Source organism: Saccopteryx leptura, chromosome 5 (assembly GCF_036850995.1).
Source record: "Saccopteryx leptura isolate mSacLep1 chromosome 5, mSacLep1_pri_phased_curated, whole genome shotgun sequence".
Lineage (NCBI taxonomy): Eukaryota > Metazoa > Chordata > Mammalia > Chiroptera > Emballonuridae > Saccopteryx > Saccopteryx leptura.
This window is the reverse complement of record NC_089507.1, coordinates 112,765,091-112,788,623: the sequence shown is the minus strand read 5'-3', so window position 1 is coordinate 112,788,623 and position 23,533 is coordinate 112,765,091. Positions and strand designations below refer to the sequence as shown.

Genomic DNA, 23,533 nt, shown 5'->3' with positions numbered 1-23,533 from the left:
TCCTGTTTGTCTGTCCCTATCTATCCCTCTGACTCTTGTCTCTCTTAAAAAAAAAAAAAAAAAAAAAAAAAGCAGTGCTGAGAGTAGGCAGTAAAGGGTGAATGGGATGTTTTTCCTTTTTTTAAGTAACTTTTGTTTACATTTCTTCATTTTTATTAATTGATTTAAGAGAGAGAGAAAGGGAGACACATTGATTTGTGGTTCCACTTATTTACCCATTTATTGGTTGATTCTTGTATTTCTCCAGGAGACACATCACATAGCCTTCCTGTGCATAGAAATACCAGACAGCACTTTGGTACCGTTCGGGGGTGGGGGAGCATTTAAAACAGCAAAATCACAAGTAAAAAGCACCAAAAAAGTGATAAACATGACACTATATATACCGTGAAAAGCACATTTGTTTTCATGTGAGAGGTGAAACAATAAGGCTGAGTGTAGCCTTGTTTAACCTCCTCTGAAAATGCATGTCAGGCAGGTTGTTGTCACCACTCTGCACATGTCCACGCACGCTGCACCTACTGACTCTGGGGAGCAGTGGAGCCGAGACTCTGGGAATGAGGAGGATGGCTGCACACTGCCTGGCAGTTTCCTGAACAGCTCGGCCAGCGCTGCTGCTTTTGATCCAAGGGTGGAGGTCCATTTTAGCAGACATTTCATTACCAAATGAGAACTACCAGTTTTCAGTTTCTGCATAAGGTTTATACAGCACTTCGTGTGCTCTTTTTTTTTTTTTTTGTATTTTTCCTAAGCTGGAAACAGGGAGGCAGTCAGACTCCCGCATGCGCCCTACCGGGATCCACCCGGCATGCCCACCAGGGGGCAAAGCTCTGCCCATCTTGGGGCGTTGCTCTGCCGCAATCAGAGCCATTCTAGCGCCTGAGGCAGAGGCCACAGAGCCATCCTCAGCAGCCGGTCAAACTTTGCTCCAGTGGAGCCTTGGCTGCGGGAGGGGAAGAGAGAGACAGAGAGGAAGGAGAGGGGGAGGGGTGGAGAAGCAGATGGGCGCTTCTCCTGTGTGCCCTGGCCGGGAATCGAACCCGGGACCTCTGCACGCCAGGCCGACGCTCTACCACTGAGCCAACCGGTCAGGGCCTCGTGTGCTCTTCTAACCGACGTCTGCCGCCTTCTATGTGTTCATTCCAAGTGTGAGATATGACACGCGGACTCCAGTATCTTTTCTCCTATGGTCACTGGCAGTGTTCCTTCGTTACTAAGTGGGCACTAGGCAGGCTTTTCCTAGTCCTCAAACAGCCGCTACCTCCACATTCGGCTAGTGGATGTGACCCATCAAGTTACAGGTGCTCACTTTTTCCAATCAGTCGTGATTTCACAGTCCTCTCCTCACATCATTCACGTCTTCATTAGGTCCCGCAATCGTGCAACTGGTGGGTCCAAACAAATCAGTAACTTTTCCATAGTGTTTTCTGGAGGTCTATTTCCTTGTAGTTTCCTATTTCGCCTTTCCTTCTATAAAATCAGCTGAGGGCTCACTCCGTGTGTGTGACGATGCTCTCATTCCTGTGCGGAGTTCTGAGAGCGGAGAACGTCCCCGAGCCCCCGCCCCAGCACCCCTGACCTTTCGGGACACAGACCTCTCCGTCCCCCGACCCAGCTGAGTCCCGCGCCACCCCCACGAACCGGGACGACACCGGGAGGAGGGCGCACGCGGCGCTGCCGCCCGGGCATCCCCGGCTCGTCCGGTTACAGCCGCTCGCGCCTTTCCCGCCGTCATCGCGCGCGCAGCGGTCGCGAATGGAACGTGATTGCTGACCGTGTGGAGCGGCCGGTTCGGCACTGGTGCCCGGACCCGGTTCGGCCCCGGATCCAGGCCGAGCGGATTGTCGTCGCGCTCTCCTCGTTCCCCAGGAGGGGCTGCGGCCGCGGCCCCCGAGCAGCAACAGGGACCGTCCCGACGCCCTCCGAGCGCCTGGCGACCATGCCGGCCGCCGCTCCCCGGACTCCCTCTCCCGCCCGCCTCGGCGCACGCGCAGCCATCCAGTCGCCCTTCTTTAGTCCGAGATGGCTTCTCTCGCGCCCCACCGTCCTCCTCCCGAAGGCGGCTCCCTCCCCACGCGCCCCGGGGCCGCAAGGACTATCCTGGAACGGGTCTCCAGGCAGGACTCTCCATAAACTGGAACGGCAGTGTCCGGACGTGAGCGTGAGGAAAGGCAGCGGCAACCGGAAAGCGCTAAAGGAGCTCCAGTCGGCGAGCCAGGCCTCAGAGGAAGAGGCAAGTCGGAGGGAGCCGAGGTTTGCCGAAGGCGGCGTTCCGGAGCTGCGCAGGGCGGGGCGCAGGGCCGATGGGAGCCGAGGTTTGCCGAAGGCGGCGTTCCGGAGCTGCGCAGGGCGGGGCGCAGGGCCGATGGGAGCCGAGGTTTGCCGAAGGCGGTGTTTGGTTGCTGCGAGGGGCGGGGCGGGGCGGGGCGGGGCGGGGCGGAAGACCGTGGAGATCGAGGTTTGCCGAAGGCGGCTTTCTGGAGCTGCGTGGGGCGGGGCGGGGCGGAGGACCGAGGGGGACCGAGGTTTGCCGAAAGAGGCGTTCGGGAGCTGCGCGGGGCGGGGCGCAGGGCCAATGGGAGCCGAGGTTTGCCGAAGGCGGTGTTTGGTTGCTGCGCCGGGCGGAGTGGAGGACCGACGGGACGGATGTTTGTCGAAGGCATCGTTCAAGAGCTGCGCGGGGCGGGGCAGAGGGCCGAGGCGGGGCGCGGCGGAAACTACCGAAAGTTGCCGAAGATGGTGTTGGGAGTTGCCCGGGCGGAGGGGTACGCTCGGGGGGCGTGTAGTGTTTGTATGGTACTGTGCTTTATGTTATTGTTTATTGTTTGAGAGCAGGTGTATTAAAGTTCGGGACGGTGAAATGAAGAAGGACTTAGGTCAGAAGCAGCGACTGGGGAGAGCGAGCCAGGCGGGGTGCTGTAGCTGGAAAGGTAGGTTTTGGAGGGGGTCCTAGGGGTCAGCTCTGGCTGAGCTGCCGGTCGCTCCCCAGGTGGCAAGCCTCGTGAGGTCCTACAGAGTTCAGGGAACGCGTGCATGCTGGGGGTGGACAAGGGTTAAAGGAAGGCGCAGGTGTGCTCCTGGTGGGAGAGCCAGCTGTGCTGAACGTTTAGAATGATGTGGATTGGGGCCTAGGCCGGGTATTAGGTTGTTGGAGCGTCACCCTGACATGCTGAGGTTGCGGTTCCGACCCGGTCGGGGCGCGTGCAAGAATCCAGAGAAGACAGGAATAAGGGGAACAACAAATCAAATGTTTATTTCCCTCGTTCAATAAACATTTTTAAAAATTATTTTTTTAAAAAGTTTCTGTTTTGGTTTGGATATATTTACGTTTTAAGGGGTATGCTTCTAGAGATATGTCCTTTTTAACTTGGTAACAAAAATTAAAGTAAAAAATGTAAAGTGGAGGCCCTGGCCGGTTGGCTCAGTGGTAGCGCGTCGGCCTGGCGTGCAGAAGTCCCAGGTTCGATTCCTGGCCAGGGCACACAGGAGACGCGCCCATCTGCTTCTCCACCCCTCCCCCTCTCCTTCCTCTCTGTCTCTCTCTTCCCCTCCCGCATCCGAGGCTCCATTGGAGCAAAGTTGGCCGGGGCACTGAGGACAGCTCCATGGCCTCTGCCTCAGGCGCCAGAATGGCTCTGGTTGCAATTGAGCAAAGCCCCAGATGGGCAGAGCATCGCCCCCTGGTGGGCATGCCGGGTGGATCCCGGTTGGGCGCATGCGGGAGTCTGTCTGACTGCCTCCCGGTTTCCAGCTTCAGAAAAAGACAAAAAAAAAAAAAAATGTAAAGTGTAAAGAGCACCAGTCTTTTTTTTTTATTTTATTTTATTTTTTTATTTTTGTTTTTTATTTATTTATTTATTTATTTATTTATTTATTTTTAGAGAGGAGAGAGAGACAGAGAGGGAGAGAGAGGAGAGAGAGACAGAGAGAGAGAAGGGGGGAGGAGCAGGAAGCATCAACTCCCATATGTGCCTTGACCAGGCAAGCCCAGGGTTTCGAACCTGCGACCTCAGCATTTCCAGGTCGACGCTTTATCCACTGGAGCACCAGTCTTGAAATCTCGATGTTGTAGTTCTTGTTTTGCTTTTTGAGTATGGGCAAGTCATATAACTTATTGGCTGCTGCTTTTATATTTTTTCTTCCTCTGTTTTTCAAAAAGCTGGGATTAATAATTTCCAGGGTCCTTTTCAAATAAATGGCTTGAGATGCGTGCGATCAGAAGGGAAAACCTTCTGATTTTTGTGCATAAGTTATGCTTTCAATTATTTACTGTGTCCTGCCATTCGGTGGTGTTTAAAACTCTCCCTAACAACAGCATATTATATTATGTGTGGCTTCTTATGTTGTGGGGGACCTTTGCAGTATTTCCCATAAATGTTTATTTAGTATTTTTACATCACTGCATAGAGAAAAGTGGAACAGCATAATACTTTTCTCTGCATTTATTATTATTTTTACTTTCTATTTTACTTTTTTTAGTGAGAGAGAGAGAGAGAGAGAGAGAGAGAGGGGAACGGAGGAGAGAAGCATCAACTCGAGTTGTGTCACTTTAGTTGTACATTGATGACTTCTCATAGGTGGCTTGGGGGGCGGGTGTCTTCAAGCCAAGCCAGTGACCTTGTCCTCTAGCCATCAACCTTTGGGCTCAAGCCAACGACCATGGGGTCATATCTATGACCCCATGCTCAAGCCAGTGACCCCCTGCTAAAGCTGGTGAGCCTGCGCACAGGCCAACAACTTAGGGGTTTCGAAACCGGGGTCCTCAGCATCCCAGGTCAGCACTTTATCCACTACACCACCACTGGTCAGGTTATTATTCTCCTTGCATCTTGGTTTTGTTTACTTTGTTTAGCTTTTGACTTCCTTAATGCCATTATCCTCCCTTGTCCCCCATGTCCACTTATGAGTCTCTTGGATCTTGCCTCTGAAATCACTTTTGAATCTATTCATTTTTTTGTAGCATGGATTATTATTCTCTTTTGCCTGAATTAAAGCATTGGCATTCTATACTGCCCTTTCCTTACCTCCAGTTTATTCCCTGCATCAGCATTACCTTTAAAGAAAAGCACACTTGCTCACTCTTGGTATAAAAATGTTTGTGTCTTCCACCCGCCGTTAAGATACAGTACAACTGTTTGAACAGCCTGCTGCATTTCTATATTTCTCTAGCCCTCCTGTGTGCTTCAGTTCTTTGAAGGTAAGTTCTGTCACACATGGGAACACCACACATGCTGTTCTCTTTTAGAATACTCTCTCTCCTCCAGTCCTTTTACCTAGTTCATTCCTTCCATTTTTCAGGCTTCAATTTAAGAGTTACTGTCTCTAACCTCCAATCCCCAATGCAGGTTAGTTAGCACATCTGTTAACCACATGTAACTTTTTGTGGTGATTATCGTGTAGTGTCCAACCTGAGCTTCTCGTTTTCCCCTCTCTAACTTGCTTTCCCACAGTCTTCTGCATTTTGTTCAGTAGAAAGAATAGCCTCCCATTTGCTCAGGCCAATAATCTTGAGTCTTCTAGCAGGTCTTTCAACTATGCAGTTCATTCTCAATTCAGCTGTCATATCAAGTCACTCTTTGCTCAAAACCCTCTCAGATGTCCTTACAGAGGCACACAAGCCCTGTGTGGTTTGTTCCTCTCCCCACTGTTATCTCTTTGACCTTATGTCTCTAGGTTTGATCCTAGCTTTCTTTATAATTGTGCTTTTGGCTCTGAATTTGTGAGTTCTCTTTCTAAATAATGTTTCTCAAGTGGCTAAATGACATGCAGTGTTTTTGTTTCTAGATTTAAAAGAAAAATGAGCCCTGGCCAGGTCGCTCAGTGGTTAGTGTTAACCCAGTGTGCCAGAGCTTATGGGTTCAACCCACATCAGGGCACATATGAAAAGCAGTCAGATAAATGAAACAACACAGTGAAACAATGAGTTGATGCTTCTTTCTCTCTCTCTTTCTCTTTCTCTACCCATTCCTTCCTTCCTCGCTCCTTCTTTCTCTCCCACCCCTTCTCTCCCCATCTCCCTCCCTTCTTGCCTTGAATCAATGGAAAAAATAATTCAAATGCTAATCAGCATTACTGTAAGTAGTGTGGGACTCTGGGAGACCTGAGGGCCCTGTGAGGTCACCGCTGTGGATCAGATGACAGCTTTTGTGCAGGACACTGGGAGACTTGAGGTCCGTGTGAGGTCACCACTGTGGATCAAATGACAGTTCTGGTGTGGGACACTTCCTTCCCACAGCCTCCCTATCCCGGCCCTGTAATGGGAAACAAGAATATAAAGAAATAAGATGAGGACTCTGTTTTAGTTTATTTTAGTGGAAGGGCTACTGAGAACAAGTGTTATTTTGGAGTCGACTTTGCTACCATGATCAGAGAAACTGTCTAGAGTTCAGTCAATCAACCAGTATGTATCAGCACCTACTATGTGCCAGACATTCTATGGGGAGCGAAGAGAGTAAATACAGAGTTCCTGCCTTTGGCACCTACATAAACTAGTGCTGTTGGTTCTGTTTTATTGTTCTGTATCTTCACTGGGTAATATTTAGTTGAGTATGAGTGGGCTGTTTGACAATTTGTAGTGCACTATTTATGCTTATTTGTCTGATTTCCAGGATAGAATACAGAGAAAATTTTAAAGGCTCAGATTAATGTGTTCTGTTTATCTTTCTCTGTTTTTAAAGGTGTCATGAGAGTGGACATAGATCTTCAGAAAGTGGACATTGGCCAACGTTTGAGTGATGGCTGGTTTTCAGGAACTCACAAAAAGCACCTTAATAATTCAGAAGTGTGAAAATGAATATAGAGACCTCTGAAATCAAGCGCTCAGAAATGTATTATTACTTATATATATTGTTTGTGTGGGTAAGTGAACAAGAGGCCTCTTAACTGGGAAAATGTCTCCTGTGCAGGTCTGAATGTTGAAAGATGAACTGCAAAAGGAGTAGGAAATTAGATTTGTGCAGAATAACTTCATTTGGAGACTAAGAGAAGGCTGAAACTGAAATTATGTCTGAAGTTTGGCATTCATCAAAGGATGATCCTGCTTCAAAAGGGACTGGAAATTAAACTAACAATGAAGTAGAAAACCAGTCCTGGAGAGGTCAGCCAGATTTTTCATATTTTAATGGATTCTGGTGCCTGTTTGAAGAACGTATGCTGTTGAGACACACTGCCGTCTGCAGTGAAGGCAGTGGAGAGGGCAAGGCAGGGAAATGGTGAGAGCAGGGCGACAACTGGACACAGGGACGTGGAAAGCAAGTGTGAATATTTGTGTGTGTATTCCAGTTGTCAGCCCTTACCCATACCCTAGTTAATGGACTGTGGTTGGTTAGGGGCAGGCATAGCAACCACACGTCTAGAAATAAGACTGTCACTTGTGAATTTTCAGACAGGAAGTGTGATGACACCCTGATTTCATTTTTGGTAGTGTATTTCACAAAATGTTAAGAACAAACATACAATTAAGTTCCTGATCGTGCCATGGGGAAATATAGTCAGTAATATTGTGATAGCTATTTACGTTGTCAGGTGTGTGCTGGAGATAATGGGGGGCCATTTTGTAAGGTGTATGGTTGTCTAACCACTATGCTGTGCACCTGAATCTAAGGCAAAATAATATTGAATGTGAACTTTAATTGAAAAAAAAATGTTGAGATCCAAAAAAAAATTTCTGATCTTAAATTCCCAACTTTGAGCTTATGAGTCGAGTAGGAATGTCAGTTCAATTTATTTAAAATAGAGAGGATCCAGCCACTACACCTTCTTTGAAAGTGGATGGCACCTGTGGTCATCTCCAGGCAGCTCCTAAATTTACAATTACCCACTAAATTTCCAGAGCCCTCCTGCTTGATTATCATTTTCCCCGGGATGCTAGGCACCTTATATCATGCCCTAATCTCCTTCATTCAATGTGGTGTTTCTCTCAGGCTAGTGGCTGTTCAATTACGTAGTATTCAGCCCTAGCACCTGATATACGGTAGAGACTTAGTAATGATTTGAAAAACATAAAATAATATTTGAAAAACATAAAATACAGAGTTACTCACTGTAGCAGAGAACTTGAGTTTTCCATCAAAACCTATTCTCCTATTTTGGGACCTGTAGCTGGACAACCTCTCCCAGCCCCCAGCTGCCCCTCCGCCCCCACAGCAGACACATGGCAGTGTTGTTCTTTGCCAGTTTGAGAAGAACGAAAGTGGTGTGTCATTGCAGACCTGGTCTGTGAAACCCTCCAGAACGCCTTTCTCTGTGGTCTTCACATTTCTGCCGATAGACGCATAGGCCTAGCTGTGTTACGGATAGAGAATGCACATGGTAGAAGAACTATGTTTCCTGAATCACCATGGAAATCAGTGCTGTGTCTCCTGCTCCACACACATCCAGCACCCGTATTTGCAATTATTTGCAGTAATGAGCTGTGAAAACTAAGTTATGTGGTAATGTTACCTAAAATGTACACAGAGTTAAGGCTGTTGCTCCACCAGCCATCAGGCACCAAAACAAAGCCTTGTGGGTGGACAGCAGCTACTAAGCTCTGGAACAGAAAGACGGGCGATGACCTTCTGTTATGGCAAGCAGTGCTTACGACTGTCCATGTCCATAGTCCCCTTCCATGACCACCATAAGAATATTCTTTTTGTCTGTGCCTGTATCATCCTGGGTTTTCTGATTAGTGTAGGGAACCTTCACCATCAGAGTAGTACTTGATCTGCCTTGAATAATGGTGTAAACCTGGGAGTCTCTACATCCCTGGGATATATACTTGTATCCACCATGCAGATGCAGGAGTAGTATTGCCCCCAGAATCCTCCAAACCTCTGGTGTCTGTCCACTCCACTTTTGTGTCACCTTCCAGTATTTGCCAAGCCCCAGTGTTTCATTAAAAAATAAAAAATACCACTCCTACCATGGTCCAAGTGGTTAGGCTTAAACCAGGGGTCTCCAAACTTTTTACACAGGGGGCCAGTTCACTGTCCCTCAGACCATTGGAGGGCTGCCAAATACAGTGGTCCTCTCACTGACCACCAATGAAAGAGGTGCCCCTTCCAGAAGTGCAGTGGGGGCTGGATAAATGGCCTCAGGGGGCCGCAGGAAAGCCCACAGAGCCATTGGAATGCCTCTACTGCTTGAGGAATGCCAGGATGTTTTGACACTCCAACAAAAAGCAGTCGGAGAGAGCAGGGACCTTAGACCGCCGCCAGGCTGAATGCAAATTTTAGCAGGTTGTTGTCCAACACAACACTGTAAAATTGAAATACAGTGGCCTTTAGAAATACAGGGACAGGCTAAGTCTCCCCAAAGGAAGAGACCTTGGATGAAGTAACAGTGTGGGCCGCCCAGCGAAGGGGTCAATTCTCACCTGTGGAACTAGCTTAGGGAATCCGGGCCCACGTAACCCAGTGTGGCATCTCTTCCAGTGGAAGTCCACAGTGGTACAAAACTGTATGCACAACCACTCATGTCAAAGGATGGTACATGGAGGCCTGGGGTTGGAGGAGGAATAAAGCTTGGGAAGATGATGAAGCCAAGATGAGAAAGACATTCGAGACAGCTCTGCCATAGTGCAGTGGCATCTGGTCCAGAGCATGACCAGGGTCCACAGCCTAGGGAGAGGAAATGAGCCAGGACGAAGGACCTGAAAGCCCCTGGGGTCTGCGTAGGCAGGCGTTGTGCCAGGCCTAGGCTGAGGAAGAGAGGCTCTGGGTTCTGAGATCCACAGCTCTGGGTAGAAACAGTTAAGATAAACTTTTTCCTCTGCCCTTTACCACTACCCCAAGGATGGATAGTGTTGAAGAAGAGAAATCCTCAATTTCCTTCTCTAAAAATTTAGGACTTTCATTGAGAAGTCTCAGGGATATTGATGTTTTTCAGCCCATGACTGCCAAGAGTCCCAGGACGTGCAGCATGCCTGCTGTGCCGTGCAGATCCTTCTAATTGATCATAGAAGGACTCAACATCCTGCCCTTTAAATTCTGAGGCTCTAGCACAGGCATGGCCAACATACGGCCCGCCGTAATGAGTTTATGCAGCCCGTGATTAAATTTTTAATATTCTCCGCTACTTTAAAGTCTCAGCTACTCAGAAGTGGAAGCATCTTTGATTATTGGAAATCGAGATATTTAAGAAGATAGTGATACGTGTAAAAGAATTCCACCTGTGACTAATCTAGGGTTAACTTCCAATTGGTTGAATGGATTTGCAATACTTCTTTATTTTTTTAAAAAATTCCATTATAAAGATTTACAACTTTTGTACTTGTCTGTACTCAATATGAACTGTTTGACGTTTTGCGGCGATGTGAAACCCACATTCTTGTAGGCGGAGTTTGCCAGAGTGCACCCAAGGTCAAACAATTTATTTTTGCAGTCAAGTGTGCTGAATCAAGTGGCATTGTAGCATAGACAATAGCTGCAGTTGATAACTGAAAATGTGTCCAGGCTGTTTGTAAAACAAAATAATTGTTTTATTTGTAATATAACCCATTCAAGCTCATTCTATTAATTAAATATTGTTTCGATTGATTGCAGTACAGTTTGGATATTTATATAGTATGTAATTATATTTTTATTAAAATATATTTTTCTTAAAATAATATTGTATATTAAAATTTTTTCACTCATATTTATTCATAAATTGCATAATAAAATTTTGTTTACTTAAATGAATTGTTTTTATATTTAACATTTTTAAATTTTAATATTTCATCCGGCCCGTGAGAAAAGTTTTCTTTCTAATCTGGCCTGGAGGCAAAAACTGTTGACCATGCCTGGTCTAGCACCAAGTGGCTTAACACTAGATCGTTTATCCTTGATCTGGAACAAAACCACTCTCCCTGAGTGTTGGCACTTTTCTTTTTCTGAATTAGGGATTGACTTACCACCCCAGACCCAATGAGAAGGTCTTGTGAATGAACTTTCCATCCCAAAGCAGCGCAGATAGGTGGAAAACAAGGAAAGGTTTTGAGATCCCTTCTGCAGCTCCCTGGACTCTGCAAGTGTTGCTGCTTTGTTCCCATGCCTCAGAGACCCTCAGAGACAGGTGTGGTGGGTGCTGTGGTTTTTCTGCTTGAAGTGCAGCCTCAGGGCTGACCACCTGGGACATCCTGTGCTCAGCAGGTTCAGCTGCAGCACCTGGAGCAAGAGGGTCACTTGGCCCTTTCTATTTTACTAGGCAACTTGGAACTGTTGACTGCCTCCTATGATTAGGATTTCTCCCTGATCTCACAGCAACTGGTCAGGAGTGGTATGAGTCCTCTTATATCTTGCTGTGATCATGTGAATCATGCCCATGCTAAGAAAGAATTCACATTCTCTCTGCCCTGTAAATGGGAGCTTGGGGCACGGTAAGGGGGAGATGGACAAGGGCACAGCCAGGTCCATGGTCCATTGCTGGGTGACAGCGTGACCCCATGCTTCCTTTCTTGACCAACTAACACATGTTCTGTCACAGTTATCAATACTTTGGAGGGGGAACCAAGCACTATTCAGTGGATGCTTCTGTAGGCATCACTCCATTCGCTGGAGCTGCAGGCCCAGCTGTGGCAGGGTCCGCTGCTCAGAGGTCTTGGGAGTTCTGTGCAGACTGCAGGCTGGACTCCTTTTCTGGCTGCTGCTCTCCTGCAGATACAGGCCACGTGGGTCTCACCTCTTAGCAGGTCACAACCTAGATGCTTCCTCCCCAGATGGATAGGTCTGAGAGAGAGATAAGAGAGAGAACACAGTTCTTGGTGACTTTCCAATTTGGCCCTGACTTTATATTTTTTTATTTATATTTTTATTTATTTTTTTTAAGTGAGAGGAAGGAAGATAGTGACAGACCCTTGCATACACCCTGACCACCTGGTAAAACCTTCTCAGGCAATGCTCAATCAAATGAGCTATTTTTAGTGCCTGAGGACAATGCTCAGACCAACCAGGTATCCTCAGCACCCAGGGCGAGGCTCCAACCAACTAACTACTAGCTGTGAAAGGAGATGAGGGAGAGAAATGGAAGAAGGAGGGGTGGAGAAACAGATGGTCCCTGTGGTATGCTAGGCCAATGCTCTATCAACTGAATCACTGGCCAAGGCCTATTTTTTAATTAATTTTTTTTTAAATTTTAATTTATTGTGTTAACATGAATTCAAGTGTCTCACTCAATATATTTCCCTCACCCCCACCCCCTTGTCCCTCATAACCCGTCCCTCCCCACTTCCTTTTGGGATTTACTGTCCTGTTATCTGTATCTATGTGTTATGTATATATAATTTCACTAATCCCTTCACCTACTCTAATTCCATCTACTCATCCCCCTTCCCTCTGACAGCTGTCTTTCTGGTCCCTGTGACCCTGCCTCTGCCTCTATTTTGTTTCTCAGTTCACTTTTGTTCATTAAATTCCACATATAAGTGAGATCATATGATATTTGTCTTTCTCTGCCTGGCTTATTTCACTTAACATGATAACCTCCAGGTCCATCAGTGCCATCACAAAGGATAAGATTTCCTTCTTTTTCATGGCTGCATAGTATTCCATTGTGTATATGTACCACTGCTTTTTAATCCACTCGTCCACTGACAGACACTTGGGTTGTTTCCAGATCTTGGCTATTGTAAACAATACTACAATAAACATGGAGTACATATCTTCTTTTGAATCAGTGATTTGGTATTCTTAGGATATATTTCTTGAAGTTAGATAGCTGGGTTAAAAAGCAGTTCCATTTTTAATTTTTTAAGGAGACTCTATACTGTTTTCTACAGAGGCTGCACAAGTCTGCATTCCACCAGCAATTCAGGAGGGTTCCCTTTTCTCCACATCCTCGCCAGCACTTATTATATGTTGTTTTGTTAATGAGTGCCATTTTGACAGGTGTAAGGTAATATCTCATTGTGGTTTTAATTTGCACTTCTCTGGCGATTGATGACATTGAACATTTTTTTTTTATATGCCTATTGCCCATCTGTATGTCCTCTTTGGAGAAGTGTCTTTTCAGTTCTTTTGCCCATTTTTTTTCTTTTTTCTTTTTCTGAAGTTGGAAATGGGGAGGCAGTCAGACTCCCGCATGCGCCCAACCGGGATCCACCTGGCACGCCCACCAGGGGGCGATGCTCTGCCGTTCTTGGGGCGTCGCTCTGCCGCAATCAGAGCCATTCTAGCGCCTGAGGCAGAGGCCACAGAGCCATCCTCAGCACCCAGGCAAACTGTGCTCCAATGGAGCCTTGGCTGCGGGAGGGGAAGAGAGAGACAGAGAGGAAGGAGAGGGGGAGGGGTGGAGAAGCAGATGGGCATTTCTCCTGTGTGCCCTGGCCGGGAATTGAACCCGGGACTCCCGCATGCCAGGCCAATGCTCTACCACTGAGCCAATCGGCCAGGGCCGTGCCCACTTTTTAAATTGGATTGTTTACTTTCCTGGAATTGAGTTTTAGCAGTTTTAAAATAAATTTTGGTTATTAACCCCTTATCAGATGTATTGGTGAATATGTTCTCCCATTGTGTGGGTTGTCTTTTAATTTTGTTCAGTGTCTTTTGCTGTGCAAAAGCTTTTTAGTTTCATAGAGTCCGATTTGTTTATTTTGTCCTTTATTTCACTTGCCTGTGCAGATATATTGGCAAAAATATTGCTATAAGAGATATTGGAGAGTTTACTGCCTATGTTTTCTTCCAAGATGTTTATGGTTTCACAACTTACGTTTAAGTCTTTTATCCATCTTGAATTTATTTTTGTGAATGGTGTAAGTTGGTGGTCTAGTTTCATTTTTTTGCATGTACCTGTCCAATTTTCTCAACACTACTAAAGAGACTGTCTTTACTCCACTGTATGCTCTTACCTCCTTTGTCAAATATCAATTGACCATAAAGGTATGGGTTTATTTCTGGGTTCTCTGTTCTGTTCCACTGATCTGTATGCCTGTTCTTATGACAGTACCAAGTTGTTTTGATTATAATGGCCTTGTAGTATAACTTGATATCAGGGAGTGTGATACCTCCCACTTTATTCTTTATTTTCAAGATTGCTGAAGCAAGTGTTTCTGTTGAGAAATCAGATGTCATCCTTATGGGGGCTCCTCCATAGGTAATTAACTGCTTTTCTCTTGCAGCTTTTAGTATTCTTTCTTTGTCTCTTAACTTTGACTCTTTAATTTTGATGTGTCTTGGTGTAGGCCTCCTTGAGTTTCTCTTTAATGGGACTCTCTGTTCTTCTTGTATTTGTGTAACTTTTTCCTTCATCAATTTAGGAAAGTTTTCAGCTATGATTTCTTCAAAGAGGTTCTCTATCCCTTGTTCATTCTCTTCTCCTTCAAGAACCACTATAATGCAGATGTTGTTTCTCTTCATGCTGTTACAGAGCTCTCAGAGTTTCCTCAGTCTTTCTGAGCCTTTTTTCTCTTGGGGGCTCTACTTCCGTGCTTTCATTTTTCTTGTCCTCTAAATCGCTGATTCTATCCTCTGCTTCATGCAGCTGCTGTTGATTTCTTCTAGTGCAACCTTTATTTCTGATAATGTATTTGTCATTTCTGACTGGTTATTTTTTTTATAAATTCAATGGTCCTTTTTGATGCTCACTATCCCCTTATTTAGGTGCTCATTATGTCCATCCATTGTTGCTCTAAGATTCTTGAGTATCCTAAAAGTCATTATTTTAAACTCTGCATCTGGTAGTTTGGTTTCTTCCATCTCATTCAGTTCTTTTTTGGGGGATTTCTCTTGTTGATTCATTTGGGTCACAGTTCTCTGTCTGCCTATTTTGTCTGTGCATTAGGTAGCGCTGTCTGACTTTGACTTGTTTGTGGTGTCTTTATGAAGAAGATGAGCTCTTTGGTACTGACCTCCAGGTCACCTGTTTTTATTGTTCTAGGAATGCTTCTTGAGGGTAATATTTTCCCTCTTATTGTATTTGAGTATTAAATGCAGTTGGTTTTTTCATGCATACGGTTATCCTTTCATACTGGCTGGCTCTAAGGGTCAACCTTGATCATGTGTATTACACACTGGTCTGTCCTGTTTGGTCTATTTATTCTCCAAAATGTCTGGTGCCTGTTAGATTCCTCCTTTGAGCATGCTGCTTGTGTAGCTAGCTGAGTCTAGGGTTGGTGCTGTCTGCTACCCACTGCCAGTTGTGTTGGTTCTAGATCTTCTTTGGTTGGTGTCAGCTGTTGTTTATAACCTGCCGTGGACTACCTGTCTGCAGTTACTGCACTTTTCACTGTTTGTGTCTGCATTTTCTGTGCCTGGGTAGTGTGGGAGGGGCCAACCTATGTATAAGGATCAGCTTCCTCCTGCTTAGAGATGACAGCAGCTCCATAAAAACCCCAAACTCTGTAAGATATGTCTTCACTTTTTAGCTGCTCCTCCTCCTCTTGCAGCTGCCTGGTCTTCCTACAGAGTCTTCTGTAGTAAGACTAGTTTGAGCTCAGACTGGCCTCACCCAATCAACACCTCTACAGGTTGCATGTTGGGTTAGGGCAGCAGAGGTTGGGAATACAATGTTAGTGGGACCCCCTATGTCAGGAGTCTCTTGGACAGGAGCTTAGTATGGGGAATGTGGCTCCTACTCCAGAGCTGGATACTCAAATTTTATTTCTTCCCAACAAGGTGAGCAATAGGTTTAGACTGAATTTTGCCAACAGTCACCTCTGCAGAAGTTCTTTCAGCTGGTGAGACCCTGGTCTCAGGGAGGAAGACAGAGAGTTTTCTCCTGGGTCTGACAGTGCCCCCCAGAAAGGTGTCTAAGCCCCTAGACCAGATCCAACAATAGACTCACAGAGACCCACACGTTAAATGTTCATGCTCCAAGCCTCTCTCCTTTCTCTCTGTGGAATCTAGCCTGGCAGGGCAGGATATCTAGTGACCAGGCCTTCTGACTGTGAAGCTCCACCCTATCCAATGCATATGAGCTGCTATGCCAGAGCTGATCAAAGAGAGTGGAACTTGCTTCGGCTGGGCCAGGTGTGAGGAGCCCTTCCTTTGGATACCATTCTAGCAAGGGTTGTTAGGTCCTGAAACAATGCTTTCGCAGCTAGCCCCTGAATGTGTCAGCCTTGGGCTTCCCTGGCAGGAACTTGGCACAGACCAGAGGGAGACACTGCCCCTGACTTGCCCTCAACAACCTTCTTGGAGCTATAAGCAATCTAGAGTTTGTGACTGCCTCTGCTAAATCCAGGTGTACATGGAAATACCAAGTTGCACTCCTAGGCTAGCTTTTACCCACACTGGGCCTACGGCAAGGTCTGCTAAAAGGCCAAATTTCCCTGAGTTCTGCCTCCTGAAGCCTCTGTCTGCTGGCTGCTTGTTGGGCTCAGCTGCTGAAAATACCTCTGCTAGAATCTAGCACCTGCAGCAATTCAGGGATTAGAAAGGGTGGTGGGTGTGGCTTCGCCCCTGACTCCAGTTGTTAGTCTGTCTGTCCATACTTTTTTCACAGACCTCAGTAGGGTGTGGCCCCAGGAGTGTGGTGGGTGTGGCCTCTGAGACCCAGAGGTGTGGTTTGCCTGCCCTCTGGACAGTTTTTACTGAGTCTCCGGTTAAGTGGAAGCACCAGTCATAGACTTGGGAGAGTGTGGTGGGGGAGCTCTGGTCTCAACACTAGAAAACTGGTCACTGATGCTCCCCTGCTTCCTGGCCTCTCAGAATGATCTGTCGCCATGACTGGGGTAGAAGAGACTCCTGAGGGTGGAGCAGTTGGTTTTCTCCAGGCTGATGCCGCACAAAGGGGACTGCTCCACCCAAGAAAGATGCCAACTGCAGTACTGGAGAATGACTCAGCACAGGGGTTCTGGGGTCCATTCCCCACAGTGTCTCTCTCTGGGTCTCCAACTTTACACTTTCCTCACACAACTCCGGTCCTCTCAGCTCTCCCTCCACCCGATCCCCAGGCAAGTGGCTGTGAATGAGATTTTCAGCATGGGCCCTTTAAGATGGAGTCTGCATCTCAAAAAACTCAGTGTCTTTCTCGCAGACAGAGACCCAGCTCTTTTCACCACCAAATGCTGTCTGGGCACCTCTTCTGGGCTCTGGGGTTTTAGCCTGGGGCTCTGGGCCTGTGGTTGAGCACCCACACCTCTCAGGCTACCCTCCCCGCAGTGAGAGTCCCTCTGTAACCTCAGCCGTCATTTGCTCCTGGGAGCAGGGCAGCCCTTTTTGCGTCTCCGCCCTTCCTACCAGTCTCAGTGTGACTTCTTCTGTGATCCTTGGTTATAGACTCCTCTTCCTTCTATAGTTGGTTTTTCAGGATGATTGTTCTAAAATTAAGTTGTAATCCCAATTTGGTCTTGGGAGGTGGCAGTTGGTATGTCCACCTACTCTGTCGCCATCTTGAAATATATTTTTTAATTTTTTAAAAGGCTGTATTTATTGGTTTTTGAGAAAGGAGGGAAGATAGGAGTGAGAAGCATCAATTTGTAGTTGCTTCTTGTATGTACCTTGATGGGGCAAGCCAGGAATTTTGAATAAGTGACCTCACTGTTTTAGGTTGATGCTTTATCCACTGCGGGGCCTAGTGGGCTCTTCAAGGGGATTAGTGATTTCTCAGAAACTAGAGAGAATGACGGGTTATCAGGGCAGTCAAGAAGGCTAGCATTATCAAAAGAAGGCAAAGCAGAAATGGATTCTAAAACATACCTAGGACCAGATTAGACCTGGCTGAGGGTGCATTGAGGATAACCATTCATGTAAAAAGTCTGGCAGGAAACAAAGAAGACTCATCTTTCTGACATGTAAACAACTCTGAAGTGTCCTGATTTCAAATATATTCTCCAACTTGTGGTCTTGCATCCTCAATTGCCTCATTGCTCAGTATATGACACCTCTTCTCTCTCAGGTGCTGGGTTAGGGGCCTGAAATATTGGCACAACTAGGGCTGGGACAGTGCTCTCAGATGGCTGAGCAATGGTGACAACACCAGGCAGAGTGAAGATCACTTGTTGGCAGGATGCTGGTTCCTTTAAATCATAAAGTTATTTCTCCTCCAAGATATTAGAATCATATTTCCTGCTTCTGACCTGGATGCTCTTTTAGGATATCAAAGACCTCATTCATTCACCTTTCCTAGAGAAGAGCGTGCCCAGGGCTCTGAAGGTAGGAGACAGTGTGAACACAGGCATGACTGTGCCGAACAAGAGCTTTCCACTTGGACAGATAGCCACTGACATCTCCTGCCAAACACATTCATCATGGTTTCTAGAATTTCAGCAACATCTTCACAATCTTACCACTAGCTTCTCAAAGATTTATGTTGCAAAAAAGAGCTTGCAGAATGAAGAAATATCTCTAAATCATTACAGAGGTTCACTTTTATTTTTGAGAAAGAGAGTGAGAGAGAGAAAGAGATAGACAGACAGATGGATAGACAAGGACAGACAGAGAAGAAGGGAGAGAGATGAAAGCATCAACTCATAGCTGCGGCACCTTAGTTGCTCATTGATTGCTTCTCATATGTGCCTTGGCCTGGGGGCTCCAGCTGAATCAGTGATCTCTTGCTCAAGCTCACAACCTTGGGCTCAAGCCAGTGACCTTAGGCTTCAAGCCAGTGACCTTTGGGCTCAGGCCAGCGACCATGGGGGTCATGTCTATGATCTCACACTCAAACCAGTGACCTCAGGGCTTTGAATCTGGGTCCTCAGCATCCCAGATTGGCAGTCTATCCACTGAGCTACCACTGGTCAGGCAGAGGGTCACATTTTATTTTACTCAGAGGTTTACACATGTTGGGAGAGATTTAGGGAAGGATGTAAGTGGAGACAGATAAGGCCTGGACACACTTTGTCTGGATCACCAAAGGCATTTTCCTTTCAGTGGTCCACTTTGTATTTGGGACTGGTAGTTGGTTTTTATTACCTTACGAGTCAAACACAAGAAGAAAAGCAAGTAAATATTGTTTCAGAAGTTTAGATAAGAAAAACACTTGATGAAAAAAGCTAGCTAGATAGCGTTGGAGATGAAGCAGTGTCATTGTTCCAAGTAGACACACACTACCCCCTGGTGGCCCAGTAAGAAACGGCATGAGGGCTGCAGGGCTCAGAATCCAAACCAAACAGACATTTTTTGGTAGACTGAATTATATTCTGAGAAATTCAGTGTCCCAGGATGCATACCAGTGAAAATAAAGTCTTGAAGGTTTTCATTATGAAAAAAATAGGTCGGTTCTTAAGTACAATATTTCAGATCAATTTATTGGACACCTGATTCAGGCCTCAGGTTCCAACAGAGCAGTGAGGGAATGTTTTGAGAATTACCTTTCTACCTCAAAGCTCTGTGTGCCTGCTTTAAAAAATTATTTACACAATGACCAATGCATATTAACAAAATTATTTTGATTAAATCAACAAAAATATATTTTTAATATTGGAAGATTGCAACTCAACATATCTATGTAATGCCATCTAAGGTTATTGACATTTTTTATTTAAGTGAGAGGAAGGGAGATAGATGACTTCTGCATGCACCCTAATGGCAACCTTTGTCTCAGGCCCATGCTCTAATCAACCAAGCTATCTTCAGTGGTCAGGGCCTACATTCCAAGCTATTTAGCCACTTGCTGCGAGAGGGGAAGAGAGAGAAGGGGGAGATGGAGGGGAGGAGAAGCAGATAGTCTCTTCTCTTGTGTGCCCGGACTGAGATAGAACCTGGGACATCCACACAGCAGGCACTGGGCTCATGCTCTAGCCCAGGCGTGGCCAACAGTTTTTGCCCCCGGGCCAGATTAGAAAGAAAACTTTTTTCACGGGTCGGACAAAATATTAAAATTAAAAAATGTTAAATACAAAAACGATTCATTTAAGTAAACAAAATTTTATTATGTAATTTGTTTATGAATAAATGTGAGTGAAAAAAATTTTAATATACAATATTATTTAAAAATATATATATTTTAATAAAAATATAATTACAGGCCCTGGCCTGTTGGCTCAGTGGTAGAGCGTCGGCCTGGCATGCAGAAGTCCTGGGTTCGATTCCCGGCCAGGGCACACAGGAGAAGCGCCCATCTGCTTCTCCACCCCTCCCCCTCTCCTTCCTCTCTGTCTCTCTCTTCCCCTCCCGCAGCCGAGGCTCCACTGGAGCAAAGATGGCCCGGGTGCTGGGGATGGCTCCTCGGCCTCTGCCCCAGACACTAGAGTGGCTCTGGTCACAACAGAGCGACACCCCAGAGGGGAAGAGCATCGCCCCCTGGTAGGCTTGCCGGGTGGATCCCGGTCGGGCGCATGCAGGAGTCTGTCTGACTGTCTCTCCCCATTTCCGCCTTCAGAAAAATACAGAAAAAAAAAAAAATATATATATATATATATAATTACAGACCATATAAATGTCCAAACTGTATCACAATCAATTGAAACAATATTTAATTAATAGAATGAGCTTGAACGGGTTATATCACAAATAAAACAATTATTTTGTTTTACAAACAGCCTGGACAAGTTTTCAGTTATCAACTGCAGCTGTTGTCTATGCTACAATGCCACTTGATTCAGCACACTAGATCACAAAAATAACGAATTGTTGGACCTTGGATGCTCACTGGCAAACTCCGCCTAAAAGAATGTGAGTTTCACATCGCCGCTAAATGTCAAACAGTTCATATTGAGTACAGACGAGTACAAAAGTTGTAAATCTTTATAATGGATTTTTTTTTTTTAGGGACAGAGAGAGAGTCAGAGAGAGGGATAGATAGGGACAGGGACAGACAGACAGCAACGGAGAGAGATGAGAAGCATCAATCATCAGTTTTTTGTTGCGAGACCTTAATTGTTCATTGATTGCTTTCTCATATGTGCCTTGACCACGGGCCTTCAGCAGACTGAGTAATCCCTTGCTTGAGCCAGCAACCTTGGGTACAAACTGGTGAGCTTTTGCTCAAACCAGATGAGCCTGCGCTCAACCTGGCAACCTCGGGGTCTTGAACCTGGGTCCTCTGCATCCCAGTCTGACGCTCTATCCACTGAGCCACTGCCTGGTCATGCTATAATGGAATTTTTTTTTTTTTTTAAATATTTTTTATTTATTCATTTTAGAGAGGGGAGAGAGAAAGAGAGAGAGAGAGAGAGAGGGAGAGAGAGAGAGAGAGAGAGAGAGAGAGAGAGAGAAGGGGGGAGGAGCAGGAAGCATCAACTCCCATATGTGCCTTGACCGGGCAAGCCCAGGGATTTGAACTGGCGACCTCAGTGTTTCCAGGTTGATGCTTTATCCGCTGCGCCACCACAGGTCAGGCTCTATAATGGAATTTTTTAAAAAATAAAGAAGTATTGTGCATACATTCAACCAATTATTGGAAGTTAACCCTAGATTAGTCACATGTGGAATTCTTTTATGCGTATCACTATCTTCTTAAATATCTTGATTTCCAATAATCAAAGACGCTTCTGCTTCTGGGTAGCTGAGATTTTAAAGTAGCAAAGCATATTAAAAATTTAATCACAGGCCACATAAACTCATTACGTGGGCTGGATGCGGCCCATGGGCTTTATGTTGGCCATGCCTGCTCTAGCCACTGAGCCAACCAGACATGGCCTAAATTTTCTCCATCACTTTTTACTTGTTGGTGTGTGCAAGCCTTTCAATTTCTATAAAAATATTTTTTATTGCTGCATAGTATTTCTTCTAAAATATTGATATGCCAGGAATGTCATGCTATTTATCATCATTATCTGATGTGGAGTTGCTCTCAAACCCACTGCTGCTCAGTCAGAATGTATTTTAGGTCCTTAGTATGAATTTTGGCATATGGTAAATATACATTCCTGGTTAGAAAAAAACATTATTGAGGTTACTATTGCAGTAATATTTGGTTTTCCATCAAAATCTGTGAGTGGACCTGGAAAGCTTTATGCTTGGTGAAATAAGCCACTAAGAGAAAGATAAGCACCGTAAGATTCACTCATATGTGTAATCTTTTTTTTTTTTTTTTTTTGTATTTTTTCCGAAGTTGGAAATGAGGAAGCAGTCAGACTCCCGCATGCGCCCGACTGGGATCCACCCGGCATGCCCACCAGGGGGCGATGCTCTGCCCATCTTGGGGCGTCGCTCTGCCACAATCAGAGCCATTCTAGCACCTAAGGCAGAGGCCACAGAGCCATCCCCAGCACCCGGGCCAACTTTGCTCCAATGGAACCTTGGCTGTGGGAGGGGAAGAGAGAGACAGAGAAGAAGGAGAGGGGGAGGAGTGGAGAAGCAGATGGGCGCTTCTCTTGTGTGCTCTGGCCAGGAATCGAACCCGGGACTCCTGCATGCCAGGCCGATGCTCTACCACTGAGCCAACCAGCCAGGGCCTCATATGTGTAATCTAATGAACAAAATAAACTAACAAGCACAATAGAAACAGACTATAGATAAAGAACAGACCGACAACTGTCAGAACAGATGGGGAATGGTTGGAGAACTGAGTGAAAAAGGTGAAGGGATTAAGCAAAGCAAAAAAACCACACCAAAAAACAAAACAAAAAATACAATTTATAGACACAAACAACAGTGTGGGGATTGCAGGAGGTAAAGGGGGTAGGAGGAGGTGGAGGAAGGTAGAGGGGGACAGATGGTAATGGAGGGAGACTGAGAATTGTGAGACTGTGAACACAATGTAATATACAGATAATGTATTGTAAAATTGTGCACCTAAAACCTGTATAATTTGGTTAAGCAATGTTAACTCAATAAATTCAATAAAAATAAAAAAATTATTAAATAAATCTCTTCTTCTCTCTAGAAATCCCCATCTGGACAACCTCTCTCAGCACCCCCTTGAGGACACATGACAGTGTTGTCTTTTGCCAATGCAAGATGAAATAAACTGGTGTGTGCCATTGTAAACATGGCTTATAAACTTGTCTTGTATGTATTTCTCCATTGTCTCCGCACTTCAGCTGACAAATGTTAACAGCATGGAGGTCCTCAGGATGGGAAACACCCATGATGAAAGAACTCTGGTATCCTGCACAAGCATGTGAAAAAGGGCAGTCTTTCTTGCTCAATACCCATCTTGCACTGATATTTACAATTATATGTAGTGATAAGGTGTGGAAATTATGAGTGCTATGTCATAATGCAGCATTACCTACAATATAGGCATGGTTCAGGCTGGTACTCCAACAGCCCACTGGTACCAACGCACAGCCTTGAGGATGGACACAGCTAGTAAGTGCTGGTGCAGACAGACAGAAGATGGCCTTACTAGGGTGGGTAGTCAGTGCTCAGCAGCAGCCATCCATGTCCAGGGTTCTCTTCCATGATAGGAATCTCCTTTGTGTCTCTGCAAGTATTATCCTGGGTTTTCTGCTCTGTGTAAAAAATCTAATTATAAGAAAATGACTAGGTTTGTATTGACTCACTGTGTAATTTTGGAAAAATATCTTTCATATTTCTGGGATACAATCCTGTATTCACCATGGCCAATGCAGCGGTGACACTGCTCATTGTATCCTAAAGACTTCCAGCTTCTGCTTGCTCCACATTTGTGCTATTTTCTGGTACTTGACAAGCCTCAGTTTCTTATTGAAAAACTACCAATTTTCCCTTGGTCCACATAATTAATTGAGGCTTAAACCTTTTCCTGAATACAGGGCAGAAAAGCCCAC

General features: G+C 45.6%; 1 long non-coding RNA gene across 2 annotated transcripts; it reads left to right on the top strand.

Moving 5' to 3' along the window:
- The first annotated feature begins 2,516 nt into the window (after nucleotides 1–2,516).
- LOC136406101 (uncharacterized) lies at nucleotides 2,517–22,775 on the top strand. 2 transcript variants are annotated; one of them, XR_010751627.1, is made up of 3 exons: nucleotides 2,517–2,648; nucleotides 6,678–6,858; nucleotides 22,666–22,775. It is a non-coding gene; the product is annotated as an uncharacterized lncRNA (long non-coding RNA). The 2 variants fall into 2 exon arrangements; XR_010751628.1 differs by lacking the exon at nucleotides 2,517–2,648 and adding an exon at nucleotides 2,748–2,930.
- Nucleotides 22,776–23,533: the final 758 nt, after the last annotated feature.